Source organism: Ambystoma mexicanum, chromosome 12 (assembly GCF_040938575.1).
Source record: "Ambystoma mexicanum isolate Mex_15411 chromosome 12, UKY_AmexF1_1, whole genome shotgun sequence".
In the NCBI taxonomy this organism is placed as follows: Eukaryota; Metazoa; Chordata; class Amphibia; order Caudata; family Ambystomatidae; genus Ambystoma; species Ambystoma mexicanum.
Genome location: NC_090936.1, coordinates 1020039350 through 1020059734, shown reverse-complemented (window position 1 = coordinate 1020059734; position 20385 = coordinate 1020039350).

The window sequence follows — 20385 nt, the reverse complement described above, 5'->3', positions numbered from 1 at the left end:
AGGAAGAAGATGGTAGGAGCTGCTGATAAAAGCTATATGGAGTCAGACTCGGGAAACGACCACGCCCGACAAGCGTAGAGGTCTGCTTGCCGAGCTTGAAGAAGGATACTCAGACCTCGCATTTCATCATACCAATGGTCCTCGTAGATCCAGGGCAGCCATCTCGTATGCACGCAGTAAGGGCATACATTGATAGCGGGCCCATAGGAAACTATGTGGACTATGAATTGGCTTCCAGGATGAATCTACCTCTCTGCTGAAAAACCACCTCAGATGTCATCACCACATTCGATGGAAGTAAAAATGCCTCTGGGCCTGTAACTCATTCCACCGCAGAGATGACACTATTGAGTCAGGATGGGCATTGAGAGACTATTGTGTTTGTTCTAATCAAAGCCCCACAGTTCCAAATAATAATGGGGATACCTTGGTTGGAAACACATAATCCTTGTATTGATTGGCGAGAGAAGAGAATAACCTTCCCGGATTGTGCACAAACCTGTTACCCAAAGAAAAATCAGAACGCAGGCCTGGCCACAGTCACCACAGCAGTCATGCAACTACCTTCAGAATACCAAGAATTCCAGGATGTCTTCCAAAAGGAACAGACAAACACCTTACCTCCTCAAGATCGTACAATTGTGAAATCGATCTCATACCTGGTGAACAACCCTCTTGTAGCAGGATCTACGCCCTTACGGAACCTGAGAACCTTCACCTACGACAATACTTAGACCAGGAGCTTGCCAATGGCTTTATTCGCCCATCCAAGTCCCCTGCATCTTCAGCTTTGTTCTTCGTGCCCAAAAAGGAAGGTGACCTCAGAACGTGCATAGACTACCGCGCATTGAACCAGATAACTGTTAAGAACCGATACCCATTGCCTCTGATCCCTGAACTACTAGACCAAGTGAAGGACGCTTGTATATACACTGAATTAGATCTCCGGGGGGCATACCATCTGGTACGTGTAAAAGAGGGCGACGAATGGAAGACTGATTTCCGCAAGTATGGGTTATTCGAATACCAGGTGATGCCTTTCGGGTTGTGCAATGCACCAGCAGCCTTCCAATACTTCATGAACGATGTCCTTCGTGAACTCATTGACGTTTGTGTTGTCGTGTATATCAATAATATTCTAGTATACTCCTCTTCAGAATCTGACCATGTGAAGCATGTCCGAGCAGTCCTTGAGAAATTGCGCCAGCACAAACTATATGCAAAACTAGAAAAATGCGTTTTTCATGCCACAGAAGTTGAATTCCTTGAGTTTATCCTGACCCCAAAGGGAGTCCGAATGGACTCATGAAAGGTGAACGCAATCCTTAAGTGGCCATCACCAAGTTCAGTTAAAGGAGTACAAAGCATGCTCTGCTTTGCCAATTTCTAACGCAGATTCATCCCAGATTTTTCACATGTCGCTTTATGTGGACTGAAGAAGCTGAAAATGCCTTCCAAGAGCTGATACCGAAATTCACATCTGCACCTGGGTTAAAGCACCCGCGCCCTGAACTTCCATACATAGTGGACACTGATGCATCCAGTCTAGCCAAGGGAGCTGTCCTGTCTCAAAAGGACCCTGAAACTGGCCAGCTGCACCTAGTAGCATTTTGGTCCAGAAAGTTCTTGGCACCCGAGTTAAACTATGCGGTTACCGACAAGGAGTTATTAGCCATTAAATCCGCCTTCAAGGCTTGGCGGCACTATCTTCTTGGTGCCAGGCATACCATTACTGTGATCACCGATCACCGGAACTTACAGTATTTAAAAACAGCCAAGGCCCAATCGTCATGTCAACTCCGATGGGCATTGTTCTTTGCCGAGTTCAATTTTGTGATAACCTATCGACCAGGTTGTAAGAATGGTAAAGCAGACGCCTTATCCCGAATAGGGATGGGAGAGGCAGAAGTGAACCCAGAACCAGTACCTATAATTTCCGAACAAAGGATTCTTGGCATGACTATTCTACAGACACTAGAGGGCATTCAGGTAAAGATCCAGCAACTCTTTGATCCTACAACCCTGTAGGACTGGGTAAAGAAAGGCCCGGACTACTCTGTCACCAATGATCTGCCTTATTACCAAGGGCAGCTATTTCTGCCACACAAGGAACTACAAGAGCTAGTAATTTCCCGTTATCATGATACCCTAATGGAGGGGCACCCAGGTATTGCAAAAACTGAAGCTAAAATTAAAAGACAATTCTGGTGGCCCATCTGGCGAAAGGATATTAAAGCATTTGTGATGTATTGTGGCATTTGCGCCCAAAACAAAAGCCAAAAGAAAAAACCAGCTGGACTCTTACAACCTTTAGACATTCCGCCTACACCATGGCACACCTTATCGTTAGACTTTATTACCGATCTACTTCCTTGTAATGGGTTTAACACCATTCTAGTTATTGTGGATCTTTTTTCCAAGATGGCCCACTTTATTCCTTTAAGAGGACTACCTTCAGCCTCAATCCTGGCTAAAGAATTCCTCGAAAACATTGTTTGCATACATGGATTTCCGTCCGGGTTGGTCTCTGACCGGGCCAGTCAATTCATTTCACATTTTTGGAAGAAATGTTGTCAATTGGCGCAAATTGACGTGAGATTATCGACCAGTCACCACCCCCAGCCCGATGGTCAAACGGAGAGGACCAACCAGACTCTCGAACAATACCTGCGTTGTATGTTACATCAGACTGAGAGTAATTGGAAGGACATTCTTTGGATCGCCAAATATGCATATAATAATTCAGTACATTCTGGAACTGGACAAAGGCCCTTTTATACCCTATATGGGCACCACCCTCGAACCTCAGACCTTGACTCACCCCAAAACTTAGAAATGCCCGCAGTGGACCATCTACATGCGACTATTACACAAGCCTTTAAGGAGGTAACTGCACATTTAAAACGGGCGAAGGAGAAATATAAGAAAGATGCTGCTCGGCATAGAAGTGATACTCCACAGTACCAGATAGGGGACCAAGTAAGGTTGGTCACAAAACACATACCTCTCAAGGGAACGCGGACCTTTAACCCTAGATATTTGGGACCTTACTCTATTAAGGCCATTATCAACCCGGTGGTCGTCAAGTTGGACTTACCTGCTAATATGCGAATTCACCCCGTCTTTCATGTGTCACTCTTGAAGCCAGTGCAACCAGGGACAAGACTAACCAAGCCACCAGACCCCATCCTTATAGACGGGGAACCCGAATTTGAAGTTAAGAACATCCTGGAATGCAAGATGGTGAAGTCAAAACTTTTTTATTTAATCGACTGGAAAGGTTACGGACCACAGGAAAGGTCTTGGGAACCTAGTGACCACGTGCATGCACCTCGATTGGTGAAAAGATTCCACCAAAATTTCCCAGACAAACCAAAACCACAACAAGAATCCACGCATTTGCTGTGGTATTTGAACCCGTCTGCCTTCAGGTCCATTGTGCGCCTTCTGAACCAGTGAGGACTACAGCCCTTGCCGAGTGAGCACTCAATTAGCCCTTGCCAATGACCAGGGGTAAAGTACTCTCTTTCCTTTTTTTCGCCCTGAGGAAGGCTTTGATTCAAATATTTTGCCCAGCAGGGGGCACTCTCGCTGAAACGTGACATGGATGTTATTTCAACTAAAACCAAAACTTTTCAAAGTTCATTTGGACCCCTTGTAATTTAAATTTCACATCGGATAGGAAGGTCCTAATTGAACTGAGTCCTGTTTGAGCCCATTTATGATTTTGGATCTCCTTATAACACAAGCACGTCGGCAGACCTGCATTCATGGGACTGCAGAACTTGGAATACTAATAAAGGCTGCAGCTTTTTCTTTTTCTTTCCTTCTTTTTCTTTTTGGTTTTATTAATTATGACCAAAGTCAGATGCATTCATTGCTTATCATTTGTCTTATCTCTAAATGTTGTTTGATTCTTTGTGTTTATTTCAAGATTTGAACATTGCACTACTGTAACCAGGTTTTTTTGGTTCATAGTTTTAATTTGACTCAACATTTGCTTGTCATCACTTTTTGGTTCTTTTTTACTTTCTCCAATTAGTAATGTCCTTTCCTATTAGTAATGTCTTTTCCAACTCAATATGTTAACAATATTTGTTTTGTAATGATAAATGTTTTATTAAATTCGTTTTAACATCAAGGACTGTTTTCAGTGTCTACAGAGGCTCAAAATAATTGTGATATCTGCTTTTGGATACACACAAGTTAATATTAATTAAACACATTATATATTTTGCTCCAGCATAGTGGATACTGTTGGTATATATATATTTTCATGGAGACAACCAACAGATTCTGAGTGGAGAGTAAGCTGGGAGATGGACAGCTTTTCCAACAGTTTGCCCATGAAAGGGGTGATGGAGATTGGGCGATAGTTTCCCGGGCAGGCAGGATCGGCAGACGGCTTCTTGAGGAGTGGGTGCATACGGGAGTGTTTAAGGGGAGAGGGGAACACTCCAATGCTGAAAGAGTGATTACAGAAATCGGCCAAGGCTGGAGCGAGGGTGTCAATATGGTCCTTGATGGTTCTGGAGGAGCAGGGGAGCACCTGTTTCGATGACACTTTCATAGATCAGACTTGTCTAGAAACCTTGTCATGTGTTGTCAGAGAGAAAGAGGAGAAAGGAGGAAGAGAGGTAGAGATGGCCTAAGGGGGTCCGAGAGAGGAAGAGGGAGAGGAAGAGGAGATGGAAGACAGGATGTCCTGAGTTTCAGCAGAGAAGTGAGATGACAGAGCCATACACAGGGCCTATGAGGGAACAGGGGAGGTAAAGACTGCAACAGGATTGACCAGTTCCTTGCAGTTTTTAAAGAGTTTGGCCGTGTTGTTAGAGGCCACAGAGACGCAGGCTTTAATGTGTGTTCTCTTCTTGATGAGTGTAATTGCTTCGATTGGCATTTTGGTGCAACCAGTCTAGGTATGTCTAAATCTGGCCTGGCATGCTTTATTCTAATGTTATTACTACACTGGTCTACATTGTGCAGCCAGTTGGACACGTTTTCAAGGTGGCATGGCATTTTTAATAGCAAAGCATTAATGTTCCTGTGCCCTGTTGGTGATTTGCATCTATTGGATTGGTGTTACCCTACAAAACAATTGCAAAGACTCTGGCATTTTATCCAATTTTTCTCAGAAAGTGTGCTGTATTTCGCATTAAAACACATATTTATAACTTTCTCCTAGTGCAGTGTGCGGCATATCCCTTCAGCAGCAGGTTTGCACATATTGTGCAAGCGTGATAATCTATGACGGCCCAGAGTGTGGCGCGACCAGTAATTTCTTGCCGAGTGGGGGGGGGCCCTTCGCATGGCTTGCAGGGGGGCCCCCACATTTTGTGTTACGCCACTGGACAGGAATAGAACATTACTTAGCAAAACCATACAAAGCCAAGCAAGGAAAGGCTGAAAACCAACACGCAAAAGAAGACAGACAAGAATAAGAACACTACTTACCAAGAGAGCCGGGTAGTCACAGCAGGACTGGACTACTGGCCGCAAGGGACCAGTGAAGGAACTCGGTCCTTGGCCATTAAGCACCCCTGCCAGAAGTAGCAGGACAGAATACCCACAGACTCTAATAAAAGGTGAGCCAACTGGGGACAGGCACCAATCGGGAGTACAATCCTGGGGGAGGAACGGCAGGGGGGCAAGACCGTAACTAGCATTGCTCAATGTATCCCTTTGTACCCACGCAGGTGCGTGACCCTGAAGAACTACTATCACTGGTGTCCACACGGCAAGCACATCACGAGGATGCATTTCACCCCTGGGAGGGCTACTACCGTGCCCCAACGCCCCCGCAGAGACAAGATAAGCGTAACAGTCAGTGATTACTGACACCGGGTAATTAGCTCCTTCTAGAAGGTGTCTCCAGGCAAGGAGAGCATTTTTTATGGATAAAAGCTCTTTCTAACAAATGCTGTGTTAAGCTCAGCAGAGTTTAAACCTCGAGAATGACATGCACGGGGTGCATGAGGCCAGTGTTTGCATCTTTTTGTAACAAAATTGCCGCTACGGCGTAATTGGAGACATCTGCCTCCACCGTAAAAGTCTGACTAGTCTCAGGGAGTTTCAGGATTGGGGCCGTGGTAAACGATTGTTCTAAAGCCATAAACGCTTCTTGGTTTGTGCGTTCCAGATGAAGGGGACATCTTCCTTGAGTAGTTAAGGGAAGCAGAATCCGGCAATATGCAGAAATGAATCTTTGCTAGAAATGAGAAAACCTCAGGAATCGATGCAATGCCTTGATGTTACAGGGTGGAGGCCAGGAAAATATGAGGGCAGAGAATGTAACCTAGATAGGTAACCTGGGAATGGTGGACTATGTACTTAGAAAGTGTTGCTTACAGATAATGGGTCTGAAGCCTGTGTAACACTTCTGTCACATGCTTCACGTGTTCTTGACAGCAATCTGAATACATCAATATGTCATCTAGATATATAACAATGTGCACATCTAATACGTCACAAAGAATGTAATTCAGAAAGTGTTGAAATGCTGCTGGGGCATTACACAGGCCGAATGGCAAAACAAGGTACTCGAAATGTCCAAAGCGAGTTCGGAAAGGCTGTTTTCCACTCATCCCTGGAATAAATGCGAACCGGATTGTAGGCCCCATTCAGATCCAACTTAGTGTATATGCTACTGTGCTTTGCCTGGTCCAAGAGGACTTGAAATAATGGTAATGGGTATCAGTTCTTTACCGTGATTGCATTTAGCAGCCTATAATCTACACAGGGTTGAGGTTCTGTCTCCCCTTTTAAGGGATAAAAAATATAGGTGCTCCTGCACGGAAAGAAGAATGGTGCATAAACCCCTTTTTGAGATTATCATCTATATCATCTTTGAGGGTGAGGTAGGGCATACGTTCGCCTACAGGAAATGCTAGTCCCAGGTGTCAGTTTGATTCGGCAATCATATGGCCTGTGAGGGGGGAGTTTGGTGGCCTCCACTGGATCAAACACAGATTTGAAATGCAGGTATTCGGTCGGGATTTCAGTAGTACAAGTGACACTCACACAAGGCTTCCAGATGGTCTTGCACATAGCCAAGGCAGTAGAATATTTATATTTGAGAAGCATATTACACTTATTCCAACATAAAAAGGATCCTAATATGAGGGTTCTGTTTTCCAAATCAGTCAAAGGGTTGTGATAGGTGAACCAGGGACAACCTAGGATGAGCTGGAAGTTTGGAGCAGAAATAGCATCAAAGCTAATCTCTTCATGATATGATATGATGGGTTATTTATAACGCGCTTAATACCCAGGGGTTTCTAAGCGCGGACCCGGGGATCGAACCTGTAGTGCTCCGTGTTGTCTAACTTCCAAGTCAAGCACGTTGCCCCTGAGCTATCCTCCCGAGACGAGATGATGTAGCTCGTTACACAGCAAGTGTAGAGACTTAGTTTTCTGGGTAATGGGTCCAGAAGTGAGCTGCAACACTTCGACTGACACTACGTGTTCTATGTTTTCTTTGTCCATTAGTTCAATAAATTATTTTAGGGCAAATGAGAGGCCTGTGAATTTGCCTGTGGCTCCTGAATTCAGGAGGGTTGATTCCTGGGATCACTGTTGTGTAGGTGTGGAAAGTGAAAATGGGATAAAGAAATGTGGTGCTTGAGAAGGAAAAGTATCGCTATTGACTCAGGAAATCGGTACAGCATGAGTCTGTATAGCATTCCCGATGTTTAACGCGCTGTTTTGTTTCCCGTTTATTGGTATTTCTCCATTTACATACAGTAAAAACAGATTCAGTCTTTGCTGCATGCTTCTCTCTTCGGGAGTGGCCGGTCCTCTGACACTGCTTAACTGCCTGGGATGGAAGAGAGTGATTCTGTTTCTGTTTTGACTTGATACCATCTGTAATCCGGGGTTTGTTTTTCTCGCCTCCTGTCACTTATTTGTTGGTCCATCCGGACTACTAGGGAGATTAACTCAGTGAGCCGTTATGGGAGGGCAAACACCTGATTTACGGCATCTTTAATGTCTTCCTTACATCCCCGCTGGAATAAGGTGAGTTGGACTTCTTCAGACCATAAGGTTTGTGAAGTGAGGAAAGAAATGTGGTGCTTGAGAAGGAAAAGTATCGCTATTGACTCAGGAAATCGGTGCAGCATGACTCTGTATAGCATTCCCGATGTTTAACGCGCTGTTTTGTTTCCCGTGTATTGGTATTTCTCCATTTACATACAGTAAAAACAGATTCAGTCTTTGCTGCATGCTTCTCTCTTCGGGAGTGGCCGGTCCTCTGACACTGCTTAACTGCCTGGGATGGAAGAGAGTGATTCTGTTTCTGTTTTGACTTGATACCATCTGTAATCCGGGGTTTGTTTTTCTCGCCTCCTGTCACTTATTTGTTGGTCCATCCGGACTACTTTGGAGATTAACTCAGTGAGCCGTTATGGGAGGGCAAACACCTGACTTACGGCATCTTTAATGTCTTTCTTACATCCCCGCTGGAATAAGGTGAGTTGGACTTCAGACCATAAGGTTTGTGAGGTGAGGTTCCAAAATGTAGCTATTTATGTCAAAAGATCCTTATTACCTTGTTTAATATCAATTAAATCATTAAAGATTGTTTGGGTGGCATATTGCCTATCAAACATAACTGTAAATGCTGCAAGGAAAGCACCATAGTCCTATAGTATGGGTTCATTATTGTCTGTAAACGGGGTGGCCCATGACATGTCTTTGTTTAACAAGAAAGCCACTTTAGTTTGGTCCGTGGCATAAACGGCTGGTCTGTGCAGGAAGTAGATACAGCATTGTGTCATGAACGCACAAAATTCTCTGGGATGCCCAATATATTTCGTAGGCATGGGAGGGGATGGTATGTTAGGTCCTGATGTGGGTATCTGAAGTGTTGGGGGTTCAGTACAGACCGTGCCTCTGTACGACTGGATGGAGAGGAAGAAGGCGAGGCTCCGGTTATTGTACCCCAAGGATGGCCCACATCAGGAGGCTTGGAGGACCAGGTGACTCCTTTATTTTGCAACACAGTCATGGACAGGTATAGCACTGTGTTTTCTTGTGGGAAAGTCGCCAGTTCCCCCTGTAGTTTTTGGCAGGTTGCTGCTAAGTTTTTGAGAGAAATAGTGGGTCTTCTGTCAAACCGAAGCTTGCCATATGCAAGTCAGTATCCCAGAACTGGATCTTCTCTGAGAACCACAGAACATAATGCCAAGAAACAAAAAGCTCGGGAAACGAGAACTGAGCAGTAATATATGCACACTTAGCCAGCCCTGTCTCCTGTGGTGTAGGTGACTATGAAGTGCATCTTTCTATGGGTTCTTGACAACCTGGACCAGGAGCTGTACAAGGGTGAGAAGGGAAGACTAGTCATCTACTTATCATATGTCCCTTTGAAAATCAGACCACTTTAAGATATTGTCGTACCTGAAAGCGTATAACCTGGATTGTAACCATCAAGTCCCCATTAAATATCTGCTTTTAGAGTCACAAAGGACAATACAGACTGTCAAAACAAGAAAAGACATTCTAATTACCTGATGTAAGGGTCACCATGACATCTCTGGATACAATGTTTGCAAGACACAGAAGTATGCCCGGACTGCTCTTTTATGCTTGTATATGTGTATATTTGTGATGTCATCTTTCATGTACTGGGTGTTAGTCTTAGCAGTGCACGGTGGGGGGGGTGAGTTATGTTTGCTTAGCTTACCATAACTGGTGAATTTTCCGGGGCTTTTCCGGTTTTACTTGTAACCATAACGTCCCTTTAACAAAGTTTTTAATTGAATTTCATAGGTTTTTATTAATGCAACTTAGCCATAACATCATTTTAACAAAGTTTTTCAGTGAATTTAATGGGTTTTTACCAGTGCATCCTAATTTGCTACAACTAATATTATACTTCCTCCAATATAGAAACATTTCTGTCCAATTCAGAAAGTTTCTCCTAAACATTCTGCCATTCCCCACCTTCTAGCATCATTTTTAACACTTCTATATACTTTTTGCAAATATTTCCACTGTTTTTGTCTTTGTCGATGTTCGTGAACATCTGACGTCATCGTAGGCTTTCTGGACAGTGTCACGTACCACGTGCGCACAACATGATAACGCGTCCGCAAACGTGCCTGCTCCTCGCAATGGAGTCCTTGCTTTGTGAACACCTCGAAACTGCATTTCTATCTGATCCAGGAAGTTTTAAACTGAAAAGTCACTGTTGCACAACTCCTACACCTATTCTTACTCATTATCCATTAACAATCAAGCACACAGCAAATACTTAGAAGAATATTGGTAACACTTCTATTTATCTTAAAAATGGCATCAGCTATTACCATCCCTCCTCCCCAAGAACTACCACCACCACCAGCTGGAGAACCTACACAATGAAAGAAGCGCAATGCTTCAAAAGACAATGAAGAGGACCAGGAAGATGAGGTAGAGGAAGTGTCTACCTCTAGCACCCAGAGAGAAACATGGGTATGGCATCCTTCTTGAGTGACATAACTAGAAGAGTATTCTCTCCCTCTGCAGCCGCGGACCCTACCCCTATCATGTGTGGGGTCCCTCAGGCTTCTTGTGTGTCCCTCACTCTCTACAATATATTCACCAAGCCACTGTTCGATGATCTGGACCTTCTGGGTGTCACCTGCACTAACTACGCAGATGACACTCAGATTCGCCTCCTGCTTTCCGGGGATCATAGCAAGGACCCGGCATTGGTGAATAGAATCTATCTCATCATTCAGGCATGGATGGCCACTCCGGCCTATGCCTGAATGATGACAAGACAGAGCTGATAATCCTTGGCTCCCCATCCAACATCTCCAAACTAGGGCATGAATATGCCTCTTTCATCATTGACGGCAATAATACTATTTTCTGCAAGGAAGTAAAAACTCTTGGTTTCTACCTGGATGCAATGATGTCCTTCACCAAACAACTAAATTGTCTGGCCTCTACCACAGGCTATACCTGTAAGGTGATCAGAGCATGCAGGCCCTTCCTTTCCAACGACAGCTCCCTTATATTGGCCAGAGCATTAATTCTATCAAGATTAGATTACTGCAACACCCTCTACAGTACATTATCCAAAAACTCCAAATATTACAAAATAATACCATTAGAGCCACACTAAGCATCAACAAAAGAGTGCATATCTCTGCCATCAGACGTCATCATAAATGGTTATCGACCCACAATAAAATACAACTAAAAATCACCTCTTTGACACATAAAGCGCTTAGGTCTTGTATATTGTATTATATTGTATTATTTCAGATGTAATGTCGACATTTCATATATTGCCTGTATATTTGTAACATATGTAAGCTTCGCATATCTGTCTGAGCCCTGCTACTCCTGGGTCTGGTTTAGCCTTATAAATGCAATAAACAACTGAAGATGATCCTAAAAATTGACAAAACTTACTTAACTGAGTAAAGTCCAATAAAAAAACAAACAAACAAACAAACAAACTGTTGAGAATGTACCAAAGGCTCAAGCTACCAAAGTGAAATGCGCTGAGTTCACTCAGTCTCAAACAAGCTGGGCAGTACTCCTACAGGTCCACCTCAATGTGCCACCACAGCAAATCCAACCAATGCTAAGCTATCAGAAAGGCTGTTCCTGTTCCTTTCTTAGGAAGTGGTGGGCTGTCTTCGTCTACCCCATCTTCCTCAACCAATACTGTAACCACACAGCCTACTTCTGTGGGACACAAAACCCCACTTTGGAAGCGATAAAAGAGACTGTTGATCCATATCTTTCAAAGACAACAGTACTCTGTATATACTGCAACACACCATTCTACAGTGGGGGAGCAATTTCGATGTGCTCTTAAAGCTGTAATCAAGGAGCATGAGAAACACTGCCCCTACCTTAGATTTGACACACAAGCAACATCTTCACCTGTCCACCTGCCTGCCATATCTGTGGTTGGTGCCCCTTCCCTCATTTCCCTCCCCACCTTACTTTCTGGCCTCTCCTATAATAAAATACAAAAATAAAAGGTTTTTAGGAACCACCATTCACATTTAAAAAATAGAGCTACACAAATAAGATTATAGACTCCATTTAATTTACATTTCTCATTAAAGTAGTTAGATTCAATGAGATTTTCCAACATTTCATTAGCATTTTCTACCATGCCTTTGGAAATAATGGATAATTGTATACTAGAGAAAAAGAAAAAAAAAACACAGAAACAATTTTCTGTGCCAAATCTTTCTCTCTAGTGTGCAATACACATCATAATAAATTGCCCTTTATTACTATAGACAGTCTCTGCATTCCCCTGTCTAGCCCATGCCTTATTAGAAAACCCAGATTGCACATGCACACCATCACACAAGACAGCCATTCTACTAGTTTTACTGTTATGTTTGTAACACTCCTACAGTGACTCCTTTAAACCATTCACACATATATCCACCAATCACTTTAAAAAACTCTGCATATAGCCTATCAACTTATTAAACTTCCATCCACCAACTGCCACTTAACAATGTTCTACAAATGTTTTGCATCTGCATTTCCCATACGTCTACCAACAAATTGAAAATAGTGCTCCTATAAATGCACATATGCATTGTGCAGTGAGAGAAGTGCATAAATAAAAGGGGCAGTACGGATGTACACGTGCTCATGGGAGACCAGGAGGGACGTGCCACGGGATGCCAAGGTGGGAGGCCACTGGCTAACTGCTGGGGCAGAGGAGTACCAAGAGTGGGCTACATCCTAACTGTAACATCCCTTTAACAATGTTTTTCTGTCAATACAATAGGTTTCAATAAGTGAAATGTTTCATTATGTTACATCATTGTATACAAGTTATTAATAATTCCTCATTTAACATATATGAAAGTACTGTAAACCTCCTGTAACAAACATGTGTTTTGCAATGCATACTTATGTGTGCCGTTATTAGCAGCGCATGCTGGTGATACAAGTCATTGTTTAATTGCGTAGAACATTAGGCTCACCCATGACACCAGCCCCACCAAAACACCCGCGTTATCCACTTCACCTATCCAGCATCCTAGTTCAATGTTCACTATACCCTCATAATGTAACCAATGGCCACTGCTCCTGGCTTGAATGACCAGTCTCCACAATCCATGTGGCATGGCTTTGGCATGCCGCACACCCCAATAGGCAAATCAGAGTAGAGATTTGTCCTTGCTGAGGGCCAGGCCCACTGCCCACGGCAGAAAAGTTATATCACTGTTTTTTGTACTTACGTTTTAACACTTTCAAAAAAGTAAAACACAGGATAGATTTGCAAAAGCATCCTTTCAGGTCCTTATTGATACTCTTGATGCAAGTTTGCTGCAATCCCATCCAGCACCCCGGGCTGCAGCCACAAGCAGAATTTGTGACCCCATTTAATCCTAGAGCTTTGGCCATGTCAGATGCCCCAATAAGTAAATCGAGTAGGTATTTCGTCCGTGCCGAGGGCCAGGCCCATTGTCCATGCAGCAAACTTATGTCACTATATTTTGCGCTTAAATTTGAACACGTTGGAAAAATAAAACACAAACAGATTTGCAAAAGCATGCTTTCAGGTCCTTGCTGATGTTCCTCGCACAGGTTTGTTGTAATTCAGTACAGCACTTCAGGCTGTAGCCGCAAGCAGAATATTATTTTTCCCATTGAAAGCTAGGGCTTTGGCCATGCTGCATGCCCCAATAATAAAATCAGAGTACACAATTAACAAGTAATTGCAGGGCGGTCGAATGGGTAGACCAATGTGCTTCATCTAGTACTTTAAACAGATTACCCTGCTGCTGGTGATGGGGTTCATTGTGAGGGTGCCCTTCCTTCTTCAAGTGTTAGGTTTTGAATTGGAGAGTGAGCGATGTTCACCTGAGCGCTTGGTTATTCAATAGTTAACTGTTGTCATAATAAAGCAGTCTTCAAAACCATTGTTGGTGCTATATTCATTGTTAGAATTCAACCGATGCAACCGACATGTGTTTTGACTCTATAGGTTCTTTCTCAAGGCATATGGATTGTGGGCCAGTCATTGCTGCGAGGTTGTGCAAATAAACCAGGCATGCAATCCCAATAACTTGTCCCAGTGGTTAATGATTTGAAGGGGTGGCCTGGGGACCACTTGGGCACCTGGTTTGGCATGCTCGATAATTGTCTGCTGATTAGCATTGTCTCTGAGTGTATACAGTGGTAGTCACAGCGATCTGTTGATACAATTGTGTGCAGCCCTTTGGGCTGTAGCCACGGGCAGAATTTTAGCCACATGCAGAATTTTCTTTCCCATGCAAACCTTTTCCAATTTTCAAAAACTTAACCAGATATCCAATCTTTGGTGGCCATGCCCACTTTAACCCCATTGCCAGTCCCTCGTGGTCATGGCCAGTAGCCAGATTGTCCGAGTCATGGCCTTTGACCATGACTCGAACAATCTGGCCACTGCCCAGGGCCACATGCCATGACTCGGAAAATTTGGCCACTGCCCATGGCCCCAGGCTATACCGAACCACCAAAGGTATATCACTATTTTCTGTTGCTACATTACAACACTTTTCAAAGAATAAAACAAGACACATTTGCAAAACCATTCTTTCAGGTCATTGCCAATGTTCCTTCCACATGTTTGCTGCAAATCCGTCCATGTTTTATTTTTTGAAAAGTGTCAAAATGTACGTACATAAAATAGTCATATAATTTATCTCCCTCTTCACAAAATCCATTCATACTTTCCACAAACATTCAAGGTTGGGTCTATAATCTTTCCCAAAAATCTTTTGTGCACATTTGTCAAACGGCAACAAAGTTATAAGCCATCAAAACATTTTCAAACCCCCCTCTAATTCTGTCCCCTGTTAACAAGTTCCACCAAACATTGCAAACACATTCAATTGTGGGTCTTAAATCTTTTTGCAAACTTTTGTGCAGATTTGTAAAATGCCACCAATTATATAAGCCTTTCAAAAATGTTGGGCTCCCCGCCTCTAATTATGTTCCCTCTTGGCAAAACAACACCAAACTTTGAAGAACCATTCAAGGTCATAACTAAAAAGCAGTTTGATTGAATGGTGCCACAATTATAAGCATATTACAGGTTTGGTGAAAAGCAATTAAAACTACTTTTCACCAAACCTGTAATGCAAAAATATGTACAGGGCTGTCGCTGAATTGTTTGCAGACTTCAAAGATGAAGAACCACCCTTTTTTGGGCTTTTTATGGCATATACCATCCCATCCTCATCACCCCTCACCTCCCCAGAGATTATTTAATTAGTTTGACAAGTGCAATTTTGCGTTTGTCAATGTTTTAACAAGCTGTCTGCGGACACCAGCGGCTGTCAAGAATCCAACATGGCAACCGTTTCAAAATATCTGAAACAACTCACGTTTTTCACCATCCAATGAGTGGGTGAGTCTGATGTCCGTGGACATCACACCGCCCCCTGATTGTTCCAGGAGGGTGTCCGCGGACCGAATAGGGAAGTGAGTTCACAAACCAGACCAAGATATCACCAATTTATTTGGATCTACTTTTTCCCATTTAAAAAAAAAAATACTGGACAAATGTACACCAAATGTACAAAAGCAAGCTTTCGGGACCAAGCTGCCACTCCTGGTGCATATTTGGTGAAAATCCTCCCAGCGGTTTGGGCTGTAGGCGTGAGAAAAATTACACACATTTTGGGACCCCCCTATAACTTTGACCCCCCTGAACGAAACCCACCACACTTTTACTGAATCAATCTGAGGGGGCCATATACATTGAGGATTTGTCCAGGGGGGGCCAATGTTAAAAGCTTCCCAAAAAGTACCCTTCCTATGGGTTGAGCAACTTAACCATAACTACAGGGCCGCTACAGCAGGCCCTGCAATATACACACCTTTTCCTACAAACAATCCAACAAATATTAAAAGGAAAAAAATACATAATGTTGAGTATTCTTTAAATATCTTCACTATTTGTTAAAACATGTGTTATACATGCAATTGCTGCCATACACAGAGAAGTCTGGTTCCACTCATAATTAATTGCCTGATCTCTGCTCCTCCCATGTTTTTAAATATTTCAATAGAATTTTATGCGCTTGTGTAATGAAGGGGGGCACAGAGTAAATAAATGTTCTAATGTTTCATGTACAGACTTCTGTTTGCAGTATCTGCTGGATGTTGTGTCTTCAACTGTGTTAGATCTGATACAACTAATTGTTCATGTAGGAAGCAAATTAAGCTTTAACCTCAGAAATCGTATCTTCAGTTCCTATTTGGAGATTTCCCAAGATAAGTTTCGATAAACCCCAAACCCTTTTCAGTTATGTGTAAAGAGCGATACAGCTTATATTTCGAGCTCAGTCCCTCGTGAGGATCCAGTCCCTCTGCTGTAGCTTTTTATTTTACTTGTAAACGGAGTAACTTTCATTCATTACCCGTTGCACTTGTATTTCCCAATAGTACATACATTGAGCCAATCCATTGATTTAATGCAGGACACGTCTGCCATGGAATTTAGCAAAGAGCGAGGTCAACATCTTCTTATATAAAAGAAGGGATTTCTATATAGGGCATGCTTTCAAACATTGTAAACAGAGTTTGTATCATATCGTTTGAATAGGCACACCCCTCAGTAGCATAGATTCAAAGCTCTTCTCTCTAGCTTATCTTCAGCTTTTTGTAAGTATATTGTACGTGATTTGGTTTGGAGCCATAAGTCAGACAATGGACTATGTTTCCTTTCTAAAATGTAACTAAAGGTAGAATTGAACATGTCACATACATTACATCAATTTTCTTCATCTGTGAAATAATATGCCCCCTATAATCGAGAGTTCTTAATCGAGGGCCTTGGCAGAGCTACCAGATCTAGCTTTATATTATTAAGGTGCATGCAAAGTTTCCCAATTTAGCTCTTTTGGGATTAAAAATTCAAATCTTTGTCTTTGCTATGTTTAGTTCTAAACCAAATTGCTCAAATATTGAAGGTTAGACTATAGAAAGCAGTGTTGACCTATGGGGGTAAGTCCATTGATATAATGTCATCTGCATATGCCATGTGTCTAATATGCAGGTGACCCAATTTGGTCACAAACATCTCCCGGCCTTCTAGACCGAAACCTAGGCCTGCAATATACAAATTAAAGTGTACCGGTGCAAGGACACAGTCCTGCCGTATCCCTTTATAGGCCGAAACATATCTGGGGTTGCTTGTGTTTCTGTGCAGAAGGGACCTGGACGAGCAGTTCGGGCAGGGCTGCTCCCATTGATGGCAGTACTGGACCCCTTTCGCAACGGCGCAGACAGGCTAAGGAACAGTGGTGTGGAAGGTTACTCAGAACAGTGCCAGTGCTTCAGCTTAATTCAAAACCTTCCACCCATCACTTGTTTGGTTTTAGTTTGTCTCCCTGTGTGAGAGAGGCTATGCCCAGACATGGGTCCCTTGCTCACTGCTCCATAGGGAGCCAAGCTGAACCTCGTTGATGAGGCCCAACAAGGTCAAAACATTTTTGGGGTTGATTGTGTTTCCATGCAGAGGGGACCTGGCGAAGCAGTTCAGGCAGGGCTACTCCCATTGTTGGCAGTACCTGACTGATTTGCATATGGCTGGACCCCTTTTGCAATGGCACAGATGTGCTAAAAACAGTGGTGTGAAAGGTTGCTCAGAGCAGTGCCAGTGGTTCAGAATAATTCAAAACCTTCCAACCATCACGTTTTGGTTGTAGCCCTCTATAGGACAGTATTGATTCAGTTAGAGCACCCCTGAACTCAAGACAAACCTGAATAGAAGTGTCCATGTGAAGATGTTTTAAGATGTCAATCAGTAACAATGCACAGCCCATATATTTCAATTTGTACCGTAGCCTATCCTTGTTCATCCAGTTGATAGCGTGAGATAGATCATAAATGCCAGATATACTGGATGACCCTGGATCTTAGCTTGTTTTTGAATGAGGGAAAGAATAAATGTGTTTAAAAAAGAACCTACGCCTTGTCTAAAACCCAACTGGTTTTCATCCAATACTTAATGTTCTTCACTCCACATTCTCAGATTCATTAAAAGAATCACAGGAAGATCTTACTCCCCGAGTCAAGCAAGGCAATTGGTCTGTACTTAGAAGGACATTCCCCATTGCCCTTCTTGAAAATCTGCACCTGAATCTTGGACAACACTATAGGATTAAATGATTTGAAACAAAATATCACACCAGATCAGTGGATTTTGTTTATATAATACCCTGGGAACCCCTATTGTGCCAGCCATTCTTGAGGAATTAGCCTTCATTATTGCTTAATAGATACTGGGGCTCATTATGGGTATTAGGGCTCTATGGGGGTGGGGACCACGGAAGCACCAGCACTGTTGCAAACGGTGCCCGTGCTCACGTGACGGTCTGCCTATTGTGGCTGCTGTGCCAGGCAGGCTCAGACCTGTCGGGCACGGTGGCCTCGGCAGGCAGACCTGTTGTATGCCAGTCCAGAAACATAGGTGCCGGTAAGCTTACCAGCATCAGTGTTTCCAGATCAGCATATTTGTAATGAGCACCATTGTCTCTGTCAAAGATCATTGACCAGCCAGAGTATACCCAGGCATTGTCTCATAATACAAAACAGCAAGCATTGGCATATATTTTATAGAAATAAAATGTCCATACTGGTTCTCCAATCTGATTTGTTTGCGCATGGCCCCGAGAAAACTGCTTTAATAATAAGTTCCCAAAAACGATTAGACTATAAACAAGAGACTCTTCAACATTTCCTCTGCATTCCTTGGGATCACAATCATTTTGTGGGATTTTAACCAATTTTTGTAACTTGTTTCTGATGTTTTTGTTGTGATAAAGAATCAGGGGAATGATTAAATCTTAGGTTTCCTAGGCTTTGTTTTAAAGCCTACTTTCCTGTTGCAACTTCCTCATCAAACAGGTGGCACGGACATACAGAGGGAATAGAGTGCTTACCAGTATTTCTCAAAAAATGACATACTAGTCAATTTAGGGTTTCAGAAATTTCTAGCGATTAGGTTTTCTTAAATTCTGAATTATCCTGCCAGACCAAACCATGTCAGAGTTAAAGTTGAATAGCATCAAAGAGGTCCACCGGAGTCAGCTTTTCTTTACGTTTATCATTTGATTTGTGTGTAGCTGGGAATATACCCTGTTTTGAAACCCATTGTTCGAAAATGAAGTATGGCGTGATCACTCATCGCTGAGGGGCAGATCTTGCAAAGTTTGCAATTATCATACAATATGTGTGTCGCAAACTAGTAGCATATAGTAGAATGACTCCAGCCCCTCTGACGTAGAATGTGCCAGCATGTCCTCTCCTTAATGCCACTTCGCCACACACAAACCCCATGCATTCATCACTCTAAAAATCTGGACCCCCTTTGTTTAGATTTAATTTTATGGGGCTCATCCATAACTGATGAGGGTGATATAAATCAGCATTGAGGTCAACACCCGTTTTTTCATCACCCGTGAACTCCTCGAACCAAGACTTTAATACTTCTGATACCTCCCCACAAAACATCATAGTATGAGCAGCCCACGGGTTCCAGTATATTGTGATGACTCCTGAGAGTCATCACTGAACCCTAGCCTAAAGCCTCCTCCCATGTGACCAGGGGAAGGCAGCCACTACCTGATCCTAACCCTGGGTGTGTTAACATGATGGAGGATTACATGGGAGGAGACGGCTGTCAGGGGGAAGTGGTAACTCCAATAGGAGAGATGCAGTATACATCCTCTTTTGAGGATGAGATTTACCTAATACATACATATCAAATGGCATGATGTCAATGTAAGTTTCCATCTACCAGAGCTACCCAAAATGCAGAACATGAAAACTCTTTTAAACAGCAAGAATGTGGTACACTGGGGGTTCAGGATGATAATCTCACAACTTCTCATTGTTATGATTCTGCCTTATATCGAGGTCTAAAACCCAAGGGTAAACCACCAATTTCTTCCCAAAAATCTGAACACTCTCAGTTAACAAATCAGCTGAAGTTAACTGATCATAAAACAGACAAAAACATTGTGGACCTCAAGTCCCATACTGCTTGTAGTACTTGGACGAGGAAGAGGTACTCAGAATTGATGAAGTATCATGAGTGGTCTAGTTGTTATCGCAGAAAGCACCTGAGTGGGACCTCAAAATATATAAAGGGGCTTCAGGTGCAGAAGCACAGAGAAGCTGATGATATAGTTTTGGCGGCAGCAGGGCGCTGTGCAGGAGAAGCTGTAGATGCTGTGGCACTGTGGCTGTGCAGAGAATGCACAGTGGAAGGCAGTTCTGAAGGAAGCCAAGCTGTGTGGGGTCAAGCTCCCAGCACGCTGTGAACTGCTCTGGTACTGAGGTCGCACCGGAGACCACACAGAGCTGCCAGAGCTCCCCTGAATGACCGCGCAGACCATGGCATTCAAACGG